This window comes from Rhipicephalus sanguineus, chromosome 9 (genome assembly GCF_013339695.2).
Source record: "Rhipicephalus sanguineus isolate Rsan-2018 chromosome 9, BIME_Rsan_1.4, whole genome shotgun sequence".
Lineage (NCBI taxonomy): Eukaryota > Metazoa > Arthropoda > Arachnida > Ixodida > Ixodidae > Rhipicephalus > Rhipicephalus sanguineus.
In genome coordinates this window covers 153,292,820-153,306,652 of record NC_051184.2, presented here as the reverse complement: position 1 = coordinate 153,306,652, position 13,833 = coordinate 153,292,820, and positions in this window count along the sequence as shown.

Genomic DNA, 13,833 nt, shown 5'->3' with positions numbered 1-13,833 from the left:
ACTCTGATCCGCAGTGTGCACACTCTGGGGTATCGAAAACCTACCACCGCATTCACCAAGGGTACTTTTGGCGAGGGATGTACCGCTACGTGCAGAAGTTCGTTCGCTCCTGCATCGATTGTCAGCGCCGCAAAACTTCAACGCACCTGTCGCCGGCAGGTCTGCAACCTCTACCTTGCCCTGACTGACCGTTTGGGCGCGTTGGCATCGATTTGTATGGGCCACTTCCCCTGACGTCCGCTGGTAACCGCTGGGCCATCGTCGCTGTAGAACACCTCACGCGATACGCTGAAACTGCCGCCCTCCCTGCGGCTACAGCGAGCGATGTGGCCTCCTTCCTGCTCCACCGATTCATGCTGCGTCACGGTCCACCCCAGGAGCTGCTCAGTGATCGAGGCCGTGTCTTCTTGTCGGAAGTCGTCGAAGCCATGCTCAAAGAGTGCAACGTTGTTCACCGCAAAACTACTGCTTACCACCCGCAGACGAATGGCCTCACCGAACGCTTCAACCGCACGCTCGGCGACATGCTCTCGATGTACGTCGTCACCGACCACACGAATTGGGATGTCATTCTGGCCTTCGTCACGTACGCCTACAATACCGCTCCTCAGAGCACTACTGGTTTCTCACCATTTTTCTTATTGTATGGCAGGCACCCGTCGCACACCATCGACACAATCCTTCCCTACAAGCCGGATCGATCTGAATGTGCGCCTATTTCTGCCACAGCCAGACTTGCTGAGGAGTGTCATGAGCTCTCCAAGGCCTTTACTACGCATAACCATGAGCGACAGAAGAGCATCCGCGGTGAGACCACCAGTTCTGTGCCCACGTTCCTTCCTGGAGCGCTCGTGTGGCTCTCGGTCCCTACCACTGCACCTGGCCTCTCTTCCAAACTACTGCCCGAATACGAAGGCCCCTACCGTGTCGTCGAACGCACGTCCCCGATCAACTACCTGATCGAACCCATCGACCCATCTTCGGACATGCGGCGTCGAGGGCGCGACATTTTCAACGTGGCGCGCCTGAAGCCCTACCATGACCCGCTCATAGTGACAAGCTGCTAGGTCGCTAGGCGGCTCCCTCTTCGTAGTCGGGGTAATTGTAGCGAAGCGTTCCTACTCAGTCATGGGTCGTCCTATCGAGCGCCTTCTAGTGGGTCATCCTCTTCTCTGAGAGCACGCCCCTCGTGCAGAGAGTCGGCCCCGCTTTGACTGTCGCTGTCGTGCGCCCTCGCCGAGTGGCCGTTAATAAACGTCTTGACACAGCTAATATATTGGAGTATTGAGAATAATGTAAAATTAAGCTCCGAGTTTCGGAGAATCGGGAATTTACGAAAATTAAACTCCGATAAACGCCAAATTTTCGCCAGAAAATGAATCCAAAAAACACCCTCCGAATTTCAAGCAAAAGAAACTCCGGAAACAAGGAGAAGTAGTTATAAAATATTCTTTTCAGTAACCGTATAACATCTTTCGACGCATCTACAACTGGGGAGAATTTGAGAATTCATCCTTTTGAAAGGGGTACCCTTCTTGCGTTTATCAGGCCCGTATCACATTCCGCTAACGCGTGTCCAGTTTCGAGCGGTTGCACGACGGAGATTTTACGCCGCGTGCGCGGACTCGAAGTGACACGAGCAGATAAAAGACCCGTAACGAAAAACACGCAACTTGCACGGAGACTCAGAAAGAACACAGGACAGAGCGCTGACTGGCAACGAAATTTTTTTGGGGAAAGAACGCTCTTATATACACATCACATGAATGCACGTCACCGTGCACAAACCATCGCTATTATCTAAAAAACAGTATGAATCAACGAAATACAACAAGAATGAACCATTGCATACAACAGGAATGCACTTGTGAAACAGCTGAATAGAAAGAAAATCACACGTTTGTGTTACAAAAAAAATTATAAAAAAGGCACAGGTCTTACTTATTCTGGGAATCGATGTCATGCGAAGCAGTAGGCAAGTAATGGCTTATACCAAAATTTTTGTTGCTTTCATTCAAGCGATGTGAGTTGGACAGACGTTTTTTGTGCATTTTGACTAGTTATGAGTCTATCCTGGGCAGGCCCGTGGCGAGGATTTTTTTTTTTTTTTGGTGGTGGCTTGGGGAGCACTTGCTGAAGACCTTGCCATTTGAAGAAAGTACTTATATGAGGAAGCAACTATTTGGCGGGAAGGGCCTCCTAAGGCTGAAGCTTATAGCGCACGAAAAAATACGGACAAAGAAAGACGCGACACATACAGGCGCTAACTAGCAACAGTGTTTATTTCGAAAGAAGGGAACCACATATGTAGGAAACATCGCTTTTGCACCATCATCATTACAAGCACTTTACAAATACTACTATCTTTACGTAGATAGGCTAACTCCATACAGTAGAGGGTGCTGGACGGTTTCGAAATACACTTATCTTCCAGCCTATCAATCCACACAGCCTCGATAATTTCGCGTGTTAGATGACCTTTGCTGGTACTTACAATTGAACACTCCTGAAAAATGGGCATGCACGTGGTATGAACATCACAAGCACTGGCACCTGAATTACTGCAGTGCCTGCTGTGGGCATCGAGGCACCCACACCTGTTTTCCTTCACGTTGTAGTGGTGTTCCTTTAAAGGCTCGTTAACGCACCGTGCCCTTTGACAAATATAATTTTTGCTACATCTCAATGGAAGCTTGTACACTACTTCATCAGAACATTCTATAAACCTATTTTTATGCTTCTTTTTGCACCCCTCCTTCTCCAATGCGGCTGGTCTGGTTAGTCTGCACAAACACCGCAATTCTGCGGGAGCCGAAAACACTACTTTTAGGTTCGCACGTTGTCCTATCTTCTTTAGTCGGTGTGATAACCCGTGGTTATACAGAATGACCGTAACTTTCCTCGTGTCAACCAGAACCTGGCTGGCGGGAGTCTTTCATTACGAGTTAAACTTGAGGAGGGCTTCAGCAACGCTGACAAGCACATGCATTGGGTAACCCGCGGACCGAAGACGACCAATTGGTTCATTTAAACTTTCGCTCATGCGCTCAGGTCATGACTTGAGTAGGTCTCTGAGCAAGCATGTTTTCGCTATTCCCCTCTTCACCAACTTGGAGTGTGCCGACTGATACGGAAGCAGTGGCTTGTTGGCGCGAGGGTCGTACTTCCAGTGTATGTGTTCGTCATGGAATAAAAGCCTGGTGTCCAGAAAGCGAATACTACCGCCAGTCGGCAACTCGTGCGTTACGACTAGAGGGGATAAGCCCTCGCGTACGAAAGAAAGAGCGTTAGTGGCTAAAGATTCAAAACAGTCAGCGCTACAGTGAGGAAAAATTTTAAAAATCATCAACATATCCAAACATTCTCTTAATCTTAAAACCTGGGAGCCGACCGCACATGTTTTTGTCAAGTTCCGCTAATAATAAATCGCCGAGAATGAGTGCAATACAGGAGCCGATGCAAATTCCCGGCTTCTGTATGTAAGGCTGCCCTTGATCCCATAGAATAAAAGTACACCGTAGATAAGGAGTTCTAAAAATTCCCCGTTTTTCATCCTGGTAGCGTTCATTAGGGCGACATTTCCAAACCGGTCAATACAAGACTGAATGCAAGAGAGCAGACTAGTGTATGACAGGGAATGGAAGAGTTCTGCAACGTCTATAGAAAAAACATTGAGGTGCTCATGCGATGACGATCTAAGATAGTCCAAAACAGCATCAGAGTTTTCAACAAGGAATATATCCTCAACTGGTAACATGTTGAGCATTTTTTGGAGAAACAAAGCAATACCCCTTTGCCAGGTGCCCTTTTCCGACACAATGGCACGGAAAGGTGCGTCTACCTTATGGGTTTTTTACGTTAACGAACACGTCAAGGCAATCACATTTACTACCACTTGTACCCTTAAGAACACTATCTAATCGTAACCGTTTAGAGAGCTTCTTAGCTTTTGCTTTTTCGTCTGAAATCGACAAATCTCCAATGTGGCATACCTGCCTCATTGGAGAAGCAGGGGTGCAAAAAGGTGCATAAAAATAGGTTTATCTAATATACTGATGACGTAGTGTACAAGCTTTCATTGACATGTGGCAAGAATTATGTGGGTCAAAGGGGACGGCGCGCTAACGAGCGTTTAAAGGAACACCACTAAAACGTGAAGGGAAAAAACGCCAGGCCTGCGCTGAAACCGCAGCACAGTCACAGCGAAAGCAGGAAGAGCGGCGTTTCTAGATCCCATTGTAAGCTCTCTTGGGGCTACAATACAAGTACACTAGAAAGGTACCCACTACGCCATAAATCACAGTTTTTGTGAAGTTGGGAAGCACCTACTAAGCCATTATTCGTCATTCTGCGGAGAAGCGAGGCACCAGCTACACGTCTGTAAGGCATTATGTGCACTTTGTTGACGCGACGACTGACGACGATGAAGAATTATGGCTCAGACCTTTGTAATGGGTTGGAAGTTTTAAACGGCCCAGCAGTTATGTAATTTGCATTGGGTGACGCCCGGTCGCTATTTCCCTCTCCCGTCATGCTGTATAACATACGTTGACGTGGGAGAGAGACGGGGGTGAGGGGGAGGCGAAGAACTTTACTGAGACCCCGAGGAAATGGATCATGCGCTTATGGGCTTCCTTGGCAACCATTACAAGTGCACTTGCGAGGAACCCACTACGCTACAAATCATTCTAATTTTACTGAGACCCCGAGGAAATGGATCATGCGCTTATGGGCTTCCTTGGCAACCAATACAAGTGCACTTGCGAGGAACCCACTACGCTCTAAATCATTGTAATTTTACTGAGACCCCGAGTAAATGGATCATGCGCTTATGGTCTTCCTTGGCAAACAATACAAGTGCACTTGCGAGGAACCCACTAGGCTATAAATAATTGTAATTTTAGAGAAGTAGGGCAGCAGGCACTGTGTCATTTTTCGTCATTCTACGGAGAGCCGTGGTACCTGCTAAACGCATGTAAGGCATTATGCGCACTTTGTTGATGCTGTGCCTGATGACGGCGAAGAACTATGGCAGATCCCTTTGTAATGGGTTGGAAGCATTCAACAACCTACTCGTTGCGCAACTCGCATTGTTCTGGTTACAGAATTCGCGTTGTCTGACGCTTGGTGCTTATTTTACTCTTCTACCACGCTATATTGCATATGCTAATGTGGTTCCTTCCCGACATGAAGCCTGTATAGGACCTTTTTGCAAAGCAGTTTCAAGCACCGGCATGGCTCATAGGTTGAACACTGGGCTCCCACGCAGAGGACCCAGGTTCGAACCTCGTTCCATCCTGGAATTTTTTTCTTATTTCGTTTTTTTTCTTATTTCGAGCGATACTGGTTACGGACACCGGCGGCGGCGGCGGACAACTACGGCGCCAAAAACGGCCGGTGAAATGATCTCATAACAGCTTTCGCTGTAAAAGGGAATGGGTTCCTCGATGCCCACTGCAGGCACAGTAGTAAGTCAGGTGACAGTGCAAGTGACGAGGTTCATAACACGTGCATGCGCATTTTTCAGGAGTGTTCAATTGTCAGTACCAGCACAGGTCAGCTAACCCGCAAAATTATCGAGGCTGAGTTGATTTATAGGCTGGAAGACAGGTGTACTTTTAAACTGTCGATCCTGTAAGGAGTTAGCCTATATATGTAAAGATAGTGGAACTCGCAAAGTGCGTGTAATGATGATGGTGGGAAAGCGGTGTTGCCTATATATGTGGTTCCCTGTTTTCGAAATAAACATCATAAGAAGCGGTTTTTGCCGTATTCCTCCGCATTGAGCAATGGTTGAGCATAGCGTGGCGAGTCGTAGGAGCTAATATGTAATGTTTATTATTCTTACAAATGGCGATAGCGAGCACTGCGACCACAGCTAACGTTGCCAGAATGTGAAGCCATTATAGGGTCTTTTTCGTAAGCAGTTTCAAGCACTGGCGTAGCTCTGTGGATGAATACCTGACTGCTACGCAGAATGCCTACGCAGATTGCGGCTCTAACCATGATTTTCAAACGGTTCCGCTCACCGAGAACGTTGCCGAAGCCAGTCCCGCATTTTCTGCAACACAAGCTCCATAACGCGATCGCGTGAAGATTTTTGAAAGTCTGTTATCGCCGTTCCTGGGTTGATGCAAACTGTGAATCACCTGTGGCTCATACCCGCATTCCATGGGCCGTGCTATACGGGTATGTGCCACACGTGACTGATGGAAATGAACTTACTTCATATGTACTCATGGGATAGTTGGTGAGCCATGATATTTGATGAAGCAGCGCACAAAAGGACAAATTCACGCACACATAAAATGACCCAAACACAAGCGCTCTGTTTGTGTCATTTTATGCGTGCGTGTCTTTCTATGCCAGACCAGAGCGCACACGTTTGAACTTGAGATGGATAGCACATCTACGTTCCACGTTCCCCGGCATTCCTATTCTCGTAAGTGGAGATTTCAATGCTTCACATACAGATTGGGGATACAAGTACAACTCCCGAACAGGATGCCAAGTAAAAAACATAATGACTGATGCCACATTTACACTGTTGAACCATCAGGCTGTGTCTACCTGTTCTGTACGCACAGTATCTAGAACGCACGCTCCAGATCTCACGTGGTGGTTGGGTCCTGGGACGCCGCATTGGCGGGTGGAGCCGGATACATGGGGCAGTGATCATATGCCAATCATAATTGGTTTACAAAGAAGATGCATAAAAAAAATTCGACGACGAGTAGCAATCACGCATTGGGATAAATTTCGGGAATCATCGATTGATAAAGTACCCACAGAGCCATCGGAAATTCTTCCCGCTTTACAAGAACTGCTCCGCAGTAACACAATCATGACCACCGTTGACGAAGGACAACCTCAACCAGACCTCACTCTTTTGCAACTTTGAGCAAAGCGACGTCAGGCAGAAGTGTATGCGTCGAGGAATCCAGATGTACCAGGTAGCCGTGCTCGTGCTAACCATATAGCAGCAAAGGCGCGTCGGCACGAAAAGCAGCTTTCGCGACGACGGTGGCATGAGTGGTGTGAGAAACTTGGATCTGGCATGGGAAACAGAGCACTTTGGCGTACGTTCCGGTCGATGGAACGTGGTCCCAAGCAACCTGTCCCTGCAGCAAGCGTTAGGTTAGCGATGCAAAGTACGCCACAAGAATTTGCAGAACAGGCTGCTAGAGCATTTTTCCCGAAGTATGACAGCGCACCATCTATAAACTGCTCCGAAATCGACGAGTCTGACCATAGTGCCACATCGGATATATCCAGTCCTTTCAGCATGGCCCAACTAATAGTGGCGATTGAAACTTCGCACAAAGGAACAACACCTGGTCCAGACGGTATTCCTTACGAAGTTTTCAAGAATATGGAAGGCTCTTGGCGCACTTCTGCAGGCTACTAATAAAGTATGGGAGACTGGGGACGTCCCATCTGATTGGAAACATTCAGTTGTTGTCCCGATTCCAAAACCAGGAAAGTCTCCAAATAACCTGCAAGCTTTACGCCCAATTTCACTGACTGCGACCGTCTGCAAGCTCGTTGAAAAGATGCTGGCCACACGTATTTCCTGGTGGCTTGAACAAGAGAATAAATACCATCCGTCTCAAATTGGATTCCGTTCTCATTTGGGAACTGAAGATGGGCTTTCTATCTTGTCGGACGACATTTTACAGGTTTCACCACACAGCCACGCAGTACGCACGGTTGTAGCAACCGACATAACGAAAGCTTATGACAATATAGACCATGAAGTCATTATTTCCAACCTCATCGAGCTGGGAATTCCGCCGCGGGTCGTAAGATTTATTTACTCTTTTCTTCACAACCGAACATTTGCTATAAGAGTAGATGGAAAGCCAGAAGGTTGCTTCACGTCCAACAGTGGTGTCCCACAAGGTTCCGTTTTGGCTCCTCTTCTGTTCAACGTTGCACTAATACCTCTAGCTTGGCAACTACGGATTCCAGACGTGAAGTTTCTAATATATGCTGATGATGTGACTTTGTGGTCTGTGCATAAAGACGTCTCAAGACAAGCTCAACAGCTTCAGCAAGCCCTTGATGTACTTGAGAACTACACTCGGAACGCAGGGTTAGACATTTCCGCCCAAAAATCAAGCTATGTTGTAGTGGCTAACAAGGCAGGACGCAGAAAGATCACGCAGTGCCCCTTTTCATTTACACTTGGTACAGTAACAATTCCTGAGGCTTCGGAGGTCCGCATACTGGGTCTTGACATTCACCGGTCCGGCAGTGGTGCGCACTGGCTCCGCAAAGTCAGGCAGAGTTCCACAAAAACGCTTCATCTGATTCGCCGCATTGCATCAAAAGTAGCTGGAGCTCGTACTGATGTAGCTCGACGGCTCGTGCGCACAGTTCTACATCCAAGAATTGTATATCAGGCGCAATTTCAACGTTTAACTTTGGCACAGCTGGCACAATTGGAGACCATTAACCGTGATGCCATGCGCACAATAACAGCGTTACACCGCATCACCCCGATACCAACTTTACAGGAGCACGCCCAGCTTAACACAACAGCAGGGCTAATTTCGCAAAAGGAAAAAGCGCGTGAAAAGAAAAAGCAACTTGTTCCGGTTGTTGCTGCGTTGCATGCCCACTTTCAACGCGGGTCTCCCATTGACCACCAGTCCGATACAATGCCTCCCTGGGAATTCACCACCATCACATCTAATAAGACAACCAAGTTACGGCGCAGCGCTACATCAGGTATTATTGACGAACGATCTGTCATCGAAGCACCATGCGCTAACGCCTGCAAAGTCTATACAGATGCTGCCATCCTACAAGACGGCGGAAGGACATCATTACTAAGTACCACGTATAATTTCATCAGTGGTCACCAGCGTTATCTATCTACGGAAGCCTGTCCTCTTGTAATGGAACTTCAAGCCATTCATGACGCAGTGCGGGATGTCACCTCTAAACTGTCTACAATTAGGCAACTTGACGTATTCACCGATTCTTTAGCGGCTGTCCAGGAACTCAAGAAAGTTCACAAGGTGATGGAAATCTGTGAGGTGATACATAATATGAACCGTAATACAGCCATGCTGCGAACCCTCACAATATTGCTGCTGGCCAACAGGCACACTGCCCTCCTAATACAGACCTCCCATCTATTCCCCTTCCACCTCAACCCCTAAATACACTCCGTGCCCGTAAAAATGTTCTCCGGCAGGATACACGCGCTCTCATCCCACCGTGTGTCTGCTCTCTCCCCCTTCACTTTACTAGGGCGGAGGAAGTCGTGCTTAGGAGGCTTCGGGCAGGGGTGGCCCTTACACCAGCTGCTGGTGGTGGTGGTATCTTTATTGCTCCCAGAACAAACAAAAAAATAATAAAGAGGGGACCAGTACGAAGACTGGTTGCGCTATTTCAGAGGAGGTCGGCTGTTCTCTCAACATGGAACTGGTCGCATTTACCAGTTGGTGATACATGCCCGTACTGTTCTGTTCCGGTGATGCAAGCAGATGCATACCACCTTATATGGACATGCCAAGGATTACAGTCGGAACGCTCCCGTCATCTCCTGCTAGCTGGTCTTCGCTACAGTGACACAAACAGTTATGACCGATGGATACATGACAACACATTCCACAAAACACTTCAGTTCATACACAACACCGGCCTAACGGCGCACATTTAACACAAATATACCCAACAAATATTATGCCTTAAGGGCAAGTCTATAGCGTAAATAAAACAAAAAGTATTTGCCCTTTTGTGCGCTGCTTCATCAAATATGAAGGAAAGGATTTCATGACGTACGCGATAAGCATCTAACACCATTGATGTAATGAGCTGTTCATCGTGTTCGTCATACACTGATTCCCTCCCATGCAAATTTTGGTATGTATCACGTTAAAGAGAAGACCACGAGAGCGTCCAGACGTAGGCGGCTAGATAGATAGATAGATAGATAGATAGATAGATAGATAGATAGATAGATAGATAGATAGATAGATAGATAGATAGATAGATAGATAGATAGATAGATAGATAGATAGATAGATAGATAGAAACGGCCAAAGTGTTTGCAGTTCGCCAAGAAATGCTTCGCATTTAAAAAATTAGCGCATCTTTCACAAAGTCGCGCAGGGCTGGGTCACAGGCTTGCGCACTGGTGCACTGGAAGCAGAAGAGGAAGATGATGACGAAGATAACGAAGACAGCGCGTGCTGGTTCAAGAAGATTATAGTTTTTCTGCGCCACACGACAAACTATACTTGCTATACTGTACTATACATAGCTACAGTTTATCTTTTTTTATTTTTTTGTAACTTCTTTGTTATGTATGGGGCTTCATGTCTCTTTCTTTCTCTGTCTTTTTCTCTTCCCTTTCTTTCCCTTTTCCTCTTTTCCTTTCTTTCTCTGTCTTTGTTTCTCTAGCTATCCCTCTCTGTGTAGTCGGTTCCTCGCATTCTATCTTGTTATCTTTTCTTCCATTTCTTATCTTTATCTCTATCTCTCTGTAGTCGGTCTCTCTATGTTTTTATCTGTTCTAACTCTTTCTCTCTGTGTCTATTTCTTCCTCTCTCTTTCTTCCCTTTATTTCTCTCTTTTTTCTATTTCTTTCTACGTCTTTGTTTCCCTATTTCTCTCTGTGTAGTCGGTCTTTCGCCTTCTAGCTGTCTATCTCTCTGTACTCGTTCTCCCATCCTCATTTCCCTTCTTTCTCTCTCTTTCTCTATCTTTATTTCTCTCTGTCTCTCTCTTTCTCTCTCTCTGTACTCGTTCTCTTGCCCATCAAGTTATTGCATGCCTTGCCAGACAGATCCGCACATATCTTCTGGTAGCGAAGCCGAAGAGGAAGACGACGAAAAAAATCACAGCATATCCACGGAGTGAATGATGATGAGTGGGCGAAGCTGCGGAGGTTCATCGGTAAACCGTGAATCTTCCGTGAATTCTGCCCAGTACATCATCACCGACGTGATATCGGGCGCGTTTATACTAAAGGTTCGATGAGTTATGACGACTTGCAGCTCACTTTAATTTTACATGTACGCTGTGAATTTTCATTGTTTAGAAAACCATTGCTTTAGAAAACATCTGGCGTCTTTCGTTAAGCAGCTGGCGTCTTTTCCTTTTGCTTTAGAAACATCTGGCGTTTTTCCGTTTTGCTTTTACAAAACATCTGGCGTCTTTCGTTGGTTTATTTCATCAATCAACGGCGTTTTGAACAAAATTTTTATTGTTTAATCACGCACAGGAGAAATCTCACCAGGCACTACCTTGGAGGTAAAGAATGGCTGCTAATGGGAATGAGAGACAGAAGAAGTCGGCTTTTAGCTACCGCTGCGAATTTTTTATTGTTCAACAACGCACAGGAAAAATCTCCCACCGGCACCACCTTGGAGGTCAAAGCGTAAGACTGGTTACGGACTACGACTACGACTACGAGGGACGAACGGGTGCCGCCTTAAGGAGCTTCGCCCCTAAAAGAGGACGAAGATTTTGGTACCACGTGCGCGCTACGCGCGCTCTTTAGACGGTTTTACGCATGTTGTCACCTCTTAATCGATGCGCTTGCTTTCGAGAAGCTCTTGAGCGGCGCCGCACCGAGTACGGTCTATTTTTAAACCATATGCACGCTATGCTCGCTCTGTAGACGGTTTACGCACAGCTGTCTTGCACCTGCGCTTCGACTGTAGACAACGGCGGACGGACGGACATTGTGAGGTCTTAAGGTGCTTCGCCCCTAAAATCAAATTCAAAATCTGACAGCAGTACAGACGCCTGGCTGGCGCACCGATCTCCTCCCTTCTTAATGCGAGAGGCTTGAATCATTTTCGGTGTTATTCGTTCCTCATGCTTGTCAATGATGAATGTATCACAAAGCTGTGGCTGGCACGTGCACTCCTTGCAGTGCACCACTAAGTGCGAGTACGGTGCCCCTTTTAGCGAACTCTGATGTTCGCGCGGGCGCGTGTTTAGTCTGGCTGATGTATCCCTCTTACGAATGCCATACACGACATCTGTTTTGCACTGAACGAATCCTCTGCCATGTTTTATGTCCCAGCCATCTTTTTCTTCTGTGCTTTTCTTTACGGCCAACCTTTGCACTGCCGGGATAATCTTTGCCAATTTGTTTCGGGCTGAAAACACAACCCGCACCTCATATCTTGACGCAACTTTTTTTAATCGATGTGAAACGTTATGCAGGCAAGGGGCAACCGCTATCCGGTTGGACCCGCCCTCAACATTAATGCGTGCTTTTCTTTATATTCAGCGGTTCCACACGTGCATTCCTGTTGTATGCAGTCGTTCATTCTTGCTGTATTTCGTTGACTCATAGGTCTGTGGTGACGTGCATTCATGTGATGCGTATATAAGAACGTTCTTTCCCAAATAGAGATGTTCACTTGCTGGTAAGCGCTCCGTCCTGTGTTCTTTCTGAGTCTCCGTGCCAGTTGCGTGCTTTTCATTATGAACCTATGCCAACATGCGCAATTGGCAGTTATCCTAGATTGAAGACCAGCACATTTCTCAAGAAGCAGCTTCGCCGATGCAAAAGCTAGCATCTTCAATAAAAAAATCCCAGGGTCAATAAGCATTCTCCTAGGACGACTCGGAAGCGAAAGCCATCTTCTTTTTCTGCTCCGCCACCCACCGAAAGCTTTGCGCACCTAACGTGGTTCTGCACTGCCTCCAGGATCGGAGGCGTCGCAAGCTCTCTGCACCTCACCTGATTTTGCACTGCCTCAGTGATCGGCCCACCTTTGCGACGATGTCATGTGACAACGTCATTCACGTCATAGTGACTTCATGATGACGTCATAAATTTTGACGATCTCTTACGTCATGATGACGTCATATGGTGCCGTCTTCACGTGATGATGATTTTTTGCGTCATTCGGGTTGGCGTCGACACGGGACGCCGGTCAATTTTCGCGTTTGCTGAGGCATCTAAGGCTTTCGCCTTAAAAAGCAGTTATGGGAAACTTGAGAAAAGGGCGATGGCGTAAATGGCGGGCGAGATGCACCTGCACGGAATTTCTCTAACACGCCCTCTCTAAATAAAAAATACCGGGAATGTGCAAGGCGTTTATAACAAAATCAACTGAGAGAAAGAAACGAAGGGAACATGCAGGCACGTTTGCCAAGAACTTGCTCTGAAGGCATGATATGGAGAGAATGGGAATTGATAAATTCATAAGAGAAGAGTGAGTGAGTAAGTGAAACAACTTTAATCGGTCCACAATAGACGCGAGTAAACTCAAGGTCAGCTGGCTAGGCCCACTCGGGGACCATCAGGTTAAACCTGACGGCCCTCGCGCGGGCCCTCTGGACGGCCAGGATTCGAGAGGTCTGGTCCTGGGCCTTAATGAGCCTCTTCATTTCTGCTTGGGTGAAAGGGGGACCGGCAGAGGCGCAGCCCCACAGGACATGCTCGAAGTCCGCATAACCACCACACAGGGGGCAGTCCGTGCTTGGGAACCGTTCAGGCTACATTGTGTGCAGTGCCGCAGGGCTCGGGTAAGTGCTTGTTTGTAGCAGTCTGAGTGTAACAGCTTGGGCCCTGCATAGCGAGGAGTGCGGTAGAGGCAACACTCTTCTTGAGAGATAGTGGTGCTTGCATATCTCGCTGTACGAGCAGAGAGGCTAGGGTCGCCCAGGAGATGACGCGTTACCCGGTACACGCTCAGTCAAACCTCGTGCAGCCGAGTGCGCCTCCTCGTTGGGATTGAGGGAGGCACCCTCAATGGTTCCACGTTGCGCAGGAAACCAGACCAATTAGTGATTTTTGAGGTCTTTGACTTTGCGAATGATCTGTAGGACCTGGGGAGCCGCCACGCCCATCCG